Below are 12,828 nucleotides of genomic sequence, written 5' to 3' on the forward strand. Positions count from 1 at the left end.
ACCTTACAAAAAGACTTGAGGGCTAAGGGCATGGACTTATTTTATGAGCACAATAGAGTTGTGAAGTGGCCAACACGTTAGGGTACACTGGAACACTTTGACTGCCCAAGGTTTCTTGGCTTGTGAATCACCTAGCAAACGGTTTGACCGAGAATTCGTGTCTATCACAAAACGGGTCACAAGTTTGGTCAACAATCTTCATCCCTACACCTCCCGATCAGAGTTTTTATTTATTTTTAATAATTAAATAGCCTCTAAAGTAAGTTGATTATTATATAACAAAGCTGTCTTTTAACATAAGATCACAGAAAATTAGGATTTGATTCTAAAGCTAATAAACAAAGCTCATGTGGGTATGGGTCATATCTGAGATTATGAGGTTTTGATTAATTAGTAAAATCTTGAACAAATCATAGAAAAGTAAAGGAAGGTTAAAAGATTAAAATAAGTTACCCTGACCTAGATGATACGATATGTTGATTTCTTCAAATGTAATCTTATGTCAACTAGTGAATTTAAAAGCCAAAGCGACGATCTAAGTTTAAAGTTAAAGCCTAACTACTCCCACCATTTGCCCACTTGTTGTCTTCTTCAACCCACAGACAAAGAAGGAAAGCAAGTAAAACAGAGGGAAAGAAAGTAATGGACTACTCATGTCATATCATGTGAATTGTTATGAGACCTAGGTAGAACTGATCTTTTAAAACTTAGCGTCTACGGGTGCAAGTTTGATCATGTCGACTTAAATCCATCCTAATATGTTTTAAATTTGAAAAGGGTTTGTGCTGAAATAGGGCTTGAGCTAAGATATCTAGACCCTAAAGGCGGGTGGTCGAAGTGTACTAAGGTTGACGCCTTGGGTTGAGTTGAGCCTGGCACAGCCTTATTTTATTTTTCTTAGATAGGATTAGGGATTTCTAACCCTGAGACAGGGCATGCCGTATCAAGACTGAGGCCAGCCCAGTCCAACCATGAGCTAAGATATCTAGACCCTAAAGGCGGGTGGTCGAAGTGTACTAAGGTTGACGCCTTTTGGTTGAGCCTGGCTCAGCCTTATTTTATTTTTCTTAGATAGGGTTGGGGATTTCTAACCCTGAGACAGGGCATGCCATATCAGGACTGAGGCCAGCCCAGTCCAACTAGGCCCTATCTTCTTTTCCTTCTTCTTCTTTTTATTTCTTCTTCTTCTACTTCTCCCTAAAAGTCAGTGCAATTAAGGGCCAGGCCAAAGTTGGATTCAATAAAATAGGATAAAAAAGAGTTGTTCTAATAACTAAAAAGAAAAGTATACTAATTCAAGTAGAAATATACATATATTAGCATTTTAGATGTTATAATTTTTAATTGTAATACTAGAGATTATGCGGTTGTGATATCGGTGGGAAGTTTAGTCTATATGATGACTTTCTGTCTCTCTTATTTTATTTTTTTTTGGGGGTAAATTATACCCTCATATATATTTGAGACTCTCCACCTAATAGTTCAAGTTTTGGGTTGAATATTTACAAAGTATCAAAGCGGGTTCTCTCCAATCTTAGTGTAAGTGTTTCCAAACCTAACCACTCCCACCATTTGCCCACTTGTTGTCTTTGGATGTCTCTTCAATCCACAGACAAAGAAGGAAGGCAAGTAAAACAGTGGGAGAGAAAGTAGTAGACAAACTCATGTCATATCATGTGAATTGTGATGGGACCTAGTAGAATTCATTTTTTAAATCTTAGCGACTAGGGGTGCAAGTTTGACCATGTCGACTTAAATCCATCCTAATATGTTTTAAATTTGATAAGGGTTTGTGCTGAAATTGGGCTTGAGCTAAGATGCCTAGACCCTGAAGGCGGGTTAGGGACATAGGGTTGGGGATTTCTGACCTTGAGACAGGGCTGTGCCGAATCAGGACTGAGGCCAGCCCAGTCCAGCCCTACTAGGCCATATCTTCTTTTCCTTATTCTTCTTCTTCTTCTTCTCCCCAAGCATCTCTTGCATCTTCCTTCTCCCTCCCTAATAGTCAAGGTGAATAAGGACTGCCCTTAGGGTGGGTCAAAGTTGGATTTTTTAGGCCCTGAGTCGAGGTTAGGCACGTCCTGGACCTAGCTAAGGGAACTCATGGTTGGGCTAGGATTTTCAAAAGCTGGTCCAACCAAATACTATTGTTGCCCTAGGAGCTGTCACATTGGACTATTCACATCCAATGTGAGATCGATTGCTTTCACATGAAACCCAATAAATTAAACCCTAAATTATATAAACGGTAATGTGAAATCTTGGGTCTTTCACTTATGTGTTAGAGAAAGATTTAATCAATCATTTTGTGGTACATGGTTCTTTGAGTTTCAATCAAAAGCAACTTTCTAACCAACTTAAGTGGAAGAAAATACTCCTTGGTTGTGTGGCCCCTTTGCCAGCATGGGGGCCAATGAGGGGGCACATATGGACATCAACATGGGGTGGGGTTTATATATTTGACAGGGATGATGACATCATTTCGCCCCCTTCTGTATCTGAATGCAGCAGCTGCACAACCCATGAGCGTTCTTTCGCCTTGAAACCAACTGTGTAGTGAGACTTAGCTCGTAGGAGCAAGAAGGTACAAATTAGTTCAACATGCACGAATTTTAATTCTTGTTTCGGATGCTAATCGTTTGCGTGGCTTAGGTTTGGGGGATGTCGCCTTAATTGGTAGCAACATTGGAACCTTAAACCATAAAATTATAGATTAGTGGCTTAATTTAGAACCTTGATGTAGCTTCCCTAGCTTTCTTGTGTTATTGGGTTCACCTTTGAGATTCATATTCTTAGGTGGGCCACCTTTGTATTGGACTATTGCTTGGGATCTTGGATTCGTTAATCTACACCAAACATAACCTTCTCACTCTTAAGTTCTTGGAAACTTGATGGGTCTATGGTCCGGAGTGGCCCATTAGCCCATTTATAAGTGTCTGGGATTGGATGGCCCATCAGACCATTTTTTGTCAGTCGTTGAAATTGGGTCTATGCTAGGGCTTGAATGGTATGAAGTTGAAGCCAGGTCCGTTAAAAAATTTACCCTCCAAAAAAAAAAAAAAAAAAAGTTAGAACTTCTTAATTCATATATAGTCTTCAATGTAGTATTTATATGAAATGATGGAACTTACCATTATTTGGAAAAAAAATTGTATTTTATTTTCAAAGGACAGAAAAGTAAGGTTACAACTTAATTCATCACTTCACTTTGGTTACAGCAAAATTTTCCCATATCTATAGTACGGAAGGTTGATAAACTTAGATAGGTAAGCTATCCCTTGGATGCATGAGGATCTTCTCCAACCCATCCAACACTCATCTGATGGTTGGGAGGACCTTGAGGTGTGTGCAGGTCTTCCCTAGCTGTTGAATGCATGCTGAAGTGGTTGGAGAGGATCCGAATCCCCCATGGATTGCTCACATGTCAACTTTAGTAACCTATCTTAATCATGTGACCCACTATGTGTTAGACTCTTACTTGTATTTAAATAGCATAAAATGCCTTTCCCCCAGCCCATGTTTGAGCCCACCCATTTTCAAATTAGGGCAGGGTGCCCAATCTCATTAACAGTTAACAACCCCTTTCATTAGCTGGGCAAGTTTAGGTGGGCTGGGCCTCTTAAACTCCATCGATAATTATGTTGTAAAAACCCTTCTTAACAACAATTGAAATAGGTTGCCGAATTGCTAATGTCTTTCATTTTTTTTTTTTCTTTTTTCGTAAAAAAGAAAAAGTACTGCATGGTAGTAATCATAGCCTCTAGGCTGAAGACTCTATACGGCACCAGCGGTTGTTCCTTAGGATCAACGAGCGATAGTGGGGTATGCTGACTTGAACCCATAATCAGCTGACTCGAGTGGAGCTAAGGCAAGGACTTCCTTCCACTAGGCTGACAACCCTATTGACAGAAAAACTTGATATTAAGTCCCCTGATTTCTTAGACTTGCAAATGGTGCAGCATATTACTTTTAAAACAATAAAAACAAAAATCAAAGATCATGATTGGTTGAAATAAATGGTAATGAGATTAACCAAACGGTCTTATGAGGACTTGCAGTAGAAGGAATGGAATCTTACAATGAAAAGTGTTGTAGGGGAAGAGCGGCATTTTCCCTAGGGTTTTAAACATTGGTGAATCAAATTGAAAATTGCTCGATTCAGATCGGAATCTGTGGTCATCAATCCCATTCTCTGGTGATTCAATTCCTGAATAAGAACACCAAAATCATTGAAAGAAACGAAAGCCATAGCTACTAATATCGGAATTATTCCGAAATTATGAATTATCAATTATATATACATAAAAGGCAAAAAAATAACAAAAAAAACATTGTATCGATCATATTCGTATCGAATAGCTATATAGTAACAAACAAACAACTCAATAACCAACTGGTACGTGCTAACGATTCAAACCAAATTTCGGTTTAATGGTTTGGTTTCGATTTGTTTCACATAACCAGCCTAAATCCAGTTCAACTCATGGTTTAAGATTTTGGAATCGATCATGGGATTGGCCTTGGCCAATACTGATACGGATCAACTTGTATCAGACAATAATAACGCTGCATATCATTTTTTTGGTTTTGTTAACCTTTTGTCCATACAAATTCGACACCACAGATCTTGATTCGATCCAATTACTTAAACCATGGTTCAGCCCAATCGAACTGACTAATTAACACCACAGCGTGGCCATTATTTTTCATAATCTTTGAGTTAAAGTATGTACTGTTGAGCTCGAGTATGTTCTGACATTATGCAGTTGGAAATTTTTTAAATTCAAGTTAGGAATTACAGTAAAAAATAGGGAAATGTTGTCACATACTCACATATATGGGGGTGAAGTGTTTGTTGCAGGAGAGTGCAACTCATGTGCATGCGACAGAATCACTGAGAGCACACGACAAAGCATCCATAAAAAAGTCATTTTTCCTTTCAGGGGGGTGGATTTGTCATTCCCCACCTACTCACACGTGTCTAGGCTAAAGGATCATACTCCCCACGGAAAACATTTTCTCTTTTTTACATCAATTACCATTTATAATCAGCATTAAGAGTGATGATGTGAATTTTAGAGTTAATATAAGCATTAGAAGGATAATATAGCATCAAAATGGGTGAACATGGGCCAGGTTTCTTAAAATCCTAGACCAACCCTAGGTCTTCAAAATTCAATATAGACCCAACAATGTGGGGTTCATGCCAACCCAACTTAGCCCTAATTGACCTTATCAGTGTCAATTGGATCGGTTTGACCATAATTGACCCTGATTTTTGTCAGGACCAGGTTAACCATGATTGCACCTATTTTTGTCATTTGTGCCCTGTGCATTTAATAATAATAATAATAATAATAATAATAATAATAATAATAATAATAATAATAATAATAATAATAATAATAATAGCACCATTAATAGGGTAGATGATAGAGAGGGGGGGGGATTACGGAGAAAACCCTTATCTTACATAGTTGATAAATAGTATAGCATGGGATATGGGGGCAAATAAATCTGGTTACAACATATTATCTCCTATCTAAAAATATCCAAGCCTTGTCCAACCTTTACCGTCATTCTTTTCAACCCTAATCAATCATTAGGATTAGAAATCTTAGTCCAAACCTTGTGCGGGCTTAGGATGGATTCCGTCAATCAGGGCCATATGTTCACCCCTAGTTTTTCTTCCATAAATTGGTTCATGGACTTTACCCACTATTGGACACTGTCCATAAGAGCTAGTCCATGGAGTCCTCCCACACTGCCGGTGTACCCTTCTTTCAACATTACTTCCAAGCCAAAGGGCCTAAATCTACTTACACAGTGACTATGGGGTCACGAGCAGCAACGGCTAGGATGTCCATGGTTTTAGTAATGGGTATCAGGATTTTGATCGGTATTGGCTGATACTAATCTGGATCATCTTGAATCAGTTGAAATTGGTCAGGGATGAGTTTTTAGTTCAGTGGCAAGCAACTAAACAATTAGGTATTTGGGGTTTATCAATCGTTTAGCTCTAATTACCAGAAAAAACAAGTCGTTTAGCTCTAATGTTTGCACATCTTTCTAAAGTTTTGAGAGAGCGGTGGTCATTTTCTAGTTGAAATTATGGGCTATATTAACCAACCCACAAGTCTCACAAGGGATAGAGACTAGATGGCAAGCGTACACGCGAATCCCCATAATTTTGTAAGACTTATGAGATAAACAGTAATCTTGATTATAGGGTTTAACTTCTCTTAATTCCTTCATTGACTATGAAGATTCATTTCAGACCTTGAATACTTATAAAGGAAAATAATAATGACCTTAGACCCGTAAGTGGATCCTTCACCAAGACTCCCTCTAAGTTTGACTTTTCCCTTAACTAGATGATATATGAGAGAGGATTTCTCATGGCATTATGGGAGAAAAAATTTGTACATCACATCAATGCCAGTGTAAGTAACAATATCATCTCTTGTAGAAAAATAAAATATCAATATCATCCACAAAAGGGCTTATTATATGGTCAGAGTAGGGAGAGAAAAATAATAAAAAATTTCATGTTACATATATATGTTAAATGTTCACAATTATGAAGGTTATAGAATTTGATTAAATTCACAAGTTAGCTACAAGGCGGCTCCTAATCACATTTATTTTTTCTTTTTGGGGTGGGGATGAGGGTTAGTAACAGATCAAAATCATCTTATGTAGGTGGGTCCATGTTAGAGAAGGTCAAGTTTCTGTCCCAATGATCAAGTCTAGGCTCAAAACTTGTTCTAAGTCAATATCACTTAGGTTGGTGACACTATAGTAACTTCTATGCTTCACCCAAAAAAAAAAAAAAAAAAACTTCTATGCAACTTTGTGTACTTTCAGTTCACCTAGCAACATTTGAGGCTTTAATTATAGGAATCATGTCTTACCAAAAAAGAAAAAATTAAAAATAGGTGAGAGAATGCTATCGATCACACATGAACACAACAATGTTTATGGTCAATGGAAGGAAATGCACGAGTATCTCCAGAACCAGATAGTACTGTTTGAACCACATTCTATCACTAATGTTGTGACCAGGAGCCTATGCATAACATTGGCATTCATACAAAGCTCTTATTTTTACTACTTAGATTAAATAACATACAAAATGGGGAAAATCCAAAGTTTACCCCACTCATATATGAATCACTGACTTGTAATCTTTTGGAAGAGTTTGGATCCTTTGTACATACTTTCACCTAGACGTTGGATCCTCACATGTATGTCTAGTTGAAAGTATGTGCAGAGATACTCTGTTCTCCTTTTGAAAAGGCACATGTTTTTCCTGGTTTCAGGCAACATGAAATGCAATCCTTCCAAGAAAGGGAGGGGTGGGGTCCCAGGAGGAAAAAGAAGATGGGGGATGGGGGATGGGGGATGGGGGATGGGGGATGGTGTTGTTGGGGTGGGGAGAGGTGCCTTTGAAATAAGAAAAGCAAATAACTACTTACTCCAAATTTTGCCGCTGGTGAGCACATGCTCATTAAAGTATATGTATAAATGATTAAAAAAAAACATTGTTTGGATTGTAATAAATAAATGGGTCTTGAGCATTTTATGGTTTTTGTATTATTATTATGATATATTTTAAGAGAGAAAGAACCCTATTAGTCTAGTGTTGCCTACACCATTGCGTGGGGTCAATGGAAAGACATGTGGGGGCATCTTCAATGTATAGGACAAGGGAATTCTAGTCTTTCTGCACTCACGACAGTCTAGGCATAAGCAATATTAGATTGGCAAGATTCTTTTTCTCATATTTTAAATAGAAATGAGGTCTACAAATGATACCACATATATTTAAAAATGTTTTTATGTAAGAAAAATAAAAATAAAATATTACCAAAAAGAGCCTTAGACCACTAAGGTTTCTTTGTTAGTGAGTCACCTAGGAAACAGTTTGAGCATGATTATTACAAAATGGAAGTAATGATGCAGGAACAGCCCATCATTGCAGCCAAAGAAATAAAATCTTGAAAACTTAGGAGGGTATTAATGAACCGAGAAAGTAAATTATTCAATTTGTTTGACAACAAGCTTTTAGGTATTAGGAACATGATTAATTTTTTGTTAATAGTACAAGATTCTTTGTCCTCTTTTTATCCCGTATGAAAGAAAGCTCCCATTACTAGAGATACACTAAAAAAGAAGAAAAGAGAGAAATCAAGAGGTCTGATTCAAAGCAACAGTTGAAGATCCATACAAATGGCAAAAAAATATCAGTTTCATTATGTACCTCTCTATAAGTAAGATCCATGCATGTAACTTACAGAATTGTTTATATTTTATAACGACGAACACCCACAACTGGGACTTAAAATAGAAGGAATGGAATCCTATAAAATGAATAGAGGAGGTTGAAATCAAACGAGATTGGCTTATGAAGTGACTAATTAAGACATTTAATTACCAAGAATGTGTCTTCGATAAAACCCTAAAATGATGTAAAAAAAGAATGAAAATTACGAATAAATAATCACATAATGAATACAAAAGATTTCCGATTAGATTGTTTACGTTCATGATGAGATGAGATTCAAATCCTACTCCACTATCTTTGCTAGAAATATTCAATGAAACCCTATACAGAAAATTTACTGAAATACCATATAATTAAATCTGCTCCGGTGCCCACGCGCTGACTTGAAGGCAAAGTCCGGTGTGGTGATGATCATGATTCAAGAACATGAAGATCCTCAAGTAAACCTTCGAAGAAAGGTAAGACGATCATTAGAGGCATTGCGGTTGTTCGTTAAAGAGAATTAACCGGACCCACTACCATAAAGATCGTCTTACCGTTCTACGAAGGATTCTTTGAGCTATGATCCATTTCTTCTCCAAATTACAAAAAACATAAGACTACTCGGTTTGTACAGTAAAGAGGGAAAAAGGAAGAAAGGTGGATTAAATATTTGCTATTTAGTAACAACTCGATAACCAACTGCTAACAACTCGATAACAGCCCATTAAGCCAACCCGTTAAACCACTCAAACCAAACTTTGGTTTAACTTAGTTTAATGGTTTGATTTCGATTTGTCCTATATAACCAGCCAATGGTTTAATATTGCTGGTTTTCGTTTAAAAAATGAATTTTTTGACCTTTTTACCCGTCATTCGTATCGATCCATCAACATAGGATCGCTCTATTATTGGGATTCTACCCGATCCGAATCCTTAAACCATGATTCAGCCCAGCTGAGACCAGACTGAACTGACTAATTGGCATTGCTAGAATCTCCCATGCTAGCTAATGAGAGTAACAGATTCGGTCACTTTTGCCATTGCTTAAAAAAAAAAAAAATGAAATACATTTTTTTGCTGTTTTACACCTGAGATGATATGGGTAATTGATTCGGATCGATCAAGTATTGACTGAGGCCGATATAAATACGATACAACAGATATGATATTGATACCGATACTTGAATCCATGCATGATACCGATGTGGCCATTATATTATTTTTTTTGTTAGGATGTGCCCACTATATTCTTTAATCTTAATTAGTACTACGTTAACACAATATTTTTCCTCGAGTTGGAGTATGTATTGACACTACACGATCGGAAAAAATTGATATGTAAGTTAAGAATTACATTAAAAAAATGACGAATGTTATCACATATAATAACAACAATAACCATAGTCTTATCCCAACTTGATGGTCGGTTACATGGATCTGATATGGTCTAAGATGATAGTAAGCATAAGAATAAATAAAAGTACTAAAAAGAAGTAAAAGGAGGTAAAAGAAGTCAAACTAGCATTATTGGAGCATCCCCTACAAAGGGTCGGCTATACGGGTCCTTGTCCTCTACTTACCTCTATCTACTATCAAATTAGAATCGAGCCCTAACAATTGCATATCTTTTCTTACCACGTTGTCAATTGTCATTTTAGTTCTGCCTCTTCTTTTAGCTCCATTTAATTGAAACTGGTCACTCTTCCTTACTGGGGTATCCATGGGTCTCTATTGAACATGGCCATACCACTTCAATTGGCTCTTGCAGAGCTTGTCTTGGATTGGTGCAACATCTAACTTGTTTCTAATACAATCATTCATTACTCTGTTTCTCCTAGTCTTGCCGCACATCCCTCTCAACATCATCATCTCTGCTACACTCAATTTGTTCAAATTACTCTTTTTGATTGCCCAATACTCCGCCCCATACGTCATAGCTGGTTGCATTACTATCCTATAGAATTTTTCATCTTGACTGTAATAAGCATGTGTTTGTCTCGTAGCACTCTCGATGCACTTCTTCACTTCATCCATCTCACTTTAATTTTGTGGGAGACATCATTCTCTATATCACCATCTTTGCTAATGGTTAACCCCATATATTTAAAACAGACACTTTATGACAATTCTCGCTCCTTCATCACCTCTCATAGACTGACGAAATGGACACATCATATACTCATATATACATCAATTACCATGCCTAATCAGCATTAAGAGTGGTGATGTGGATTTCAAAGTGAATATAAGCACTAGAAAGATAATATAACATTAATATATAGTTAGCAAATCCCAATAATGGCATCTCAATTTGTAGTTAGGGACTAGATTTATAATTGAAGAAAAACTACCACTAACTAGCCCATGAATGTCAATTGGATGCCACATGATGATGGAGAAATCCATTTCATTGCTTTACATTTCACCAGAACTACATGCCATTTAATCAATAAAATTTATCTTGGTATGTAGTTAGGTCATCTTAATATAGCATGGTTAATTAGGTCATCCCAATACATAGGGAGTGAATATAGAATTGAAAGGGGTGATCAAGACGAGATAATCTGTATAATATTTTACACAAAATTGATTAAGATTGATATTTTTACAAGTATTTATTTTATTACTATTAGGATTTTTATATCATTTTTTATGATAGAAGGAGGTCCCAGGTCTCCGAGTCAGCCCACGCTTTTTTGAAGAACCCTGCACCCATGGGCATACGGCGTGGGAGGCCTTCCCTTTCCGTCGAAGCTTCATGGGCGTTGCCCTGTTCCCCAATCAAATGTTTGGATATGAGCTATACTCCGCAAGGAGCCAAACTGGTGTATGGCCATGCCTTGCCATTTGACCTCTCTTTCCGTGTGACTAGGAATGCTTAGTGACAACCTCTCAATTGTCACCGCCTAGCCTCTCTTACTACCACGATAGCACCTAGTGTGGTCAGCACCATTCGTGTTGGGCAACGAAGCATGGAAAGCATGCGTGGCATCATCTGTTGGAGTTCTGCCATTTGCTTTTTCAATGCTTCAAAGTTAGCTGAAGAGGATGTCCCTATCGGGCTTGCTTGGGATTCTTGCGAGTTTACTGGCACATCTCTACGAGGGCGTTTTCTTCTTCCATAAGTGCGCTTAGATTCAGATGCTGCTTTGCAGTAAAAGACCATCAACTTTCTTAGGCTGCGTTAGGTAATGTTTCTGTTTCAGAAACAACGTTTCGTGCTAAAAATGAAAATTTCAGTTTCTATATCAAAATTTTTATTTATTTTTTTAACGACGAAACTACCTTTTGTCGTTCTGTCAATTCTCATTTCTATTGTTTTTTTTTTTTTTTTTTTCATTTTTTGTTCTAAAAAATAACGAAACACACTATAAATGCATCAAACACTTTATTCCAATTTTTTCGTTCCCATTGAATAAAAGAAACTCCAAAAACATTTCTTTAAAACATTATCAATCGAAATGTAAAAGTTAATGACTCGACCAATGAAGGATTGGGATGAGAGGGGCAAAAGGAACTTTTCTTCCTCTTCAGAAAGGAAAAAGAAAAAACATAATACACGTGAAACCCATTAGTCAAATCACGTGTCAATGAAAACCAAAATTTTCTTTTGTCTTCTTTGATCATTAATTTCAAGGATGAAGCATGTCTACATGTCTACACACCAAATGACCAAAAGATGATATTTTGGATTTTATAATGGATTCCATTGGTGTATATAAAGTCGTTGATGAAAAGCCTCACCCACACCCACACCCACAGACAGATCTGAATACTGAAAATTCTAATTAAAAGACTTAAAATTTTCCTTCCTCATTTAAGGTCTCTAAGAAATGTTATTGGGTGAAAAGTGATAGGTCCTACCGAGAAGAAGAAGAAAAAAAAAAGGTGGTGGGTCCTATTAGGGTGTAAACAGTCAATCGTTTGATTGGATTTTTTTAATGTGAAAATGAGTGAAATCGAAATCATATCAATAAGGAAGATTTGGTTTCAAAATGATTTGATTTTGGTTTCTTATTATTTTATTATTGAATTGATATTGGGTTCAGTTTATCGTGTAAATATGAGAAAATGGTTATGTGGAGGAGCATGATAACTCTCACCATACACAAGAAGGCAAAAAACCCATCCACCCCCTCTTGGGTAGGACCATCCATAGCACACATATATGTGGGGCCATGTATAGCACACATATATGTGGGGGAGCGTCACCTCGTTTCCTGCTTAAGATAAAAGTTATTGCTTCCAACGTTTGGAAATTGCTTAGAACTTTCTCATTAATTGATCTACTGGGAATATATGTTTTGAATATCATGAGATCATCTACATAGATCAAAGGAAAAGGGTGGGTTGGGATTCTACAATCCCTCTTTAGATAACTAAGCTTTAAGGGGAGAACTTGCAATGAGACGGTGAATTTTGACTATAAGTACTTAGGCTATGTTTATGAAACAAGTTTACTTCCCTCATTTAGACATCTTCCATGCTCCCTTAGGCTCCACCCTTTATAGACTTGGCGCAATATTATCGGAGGGCAAAAAGTGTTTAATAAAGACTCT

This window comes from Macadamia integrifolia, chromosome 2 (genome assembly GCF_013358625.1).
Source record: "Macadamia integrifolia cultivar HAES 741 chromosome 2, SCU_Mint_v3, whole genome shotgun sequence".
Lineage (NCBI taxonomy): Eukaryota > Viridiplantae > Streptophyta > Magnoliopsida > Proteales > Proteaceae > Macadamia > Macadamia integrifolia.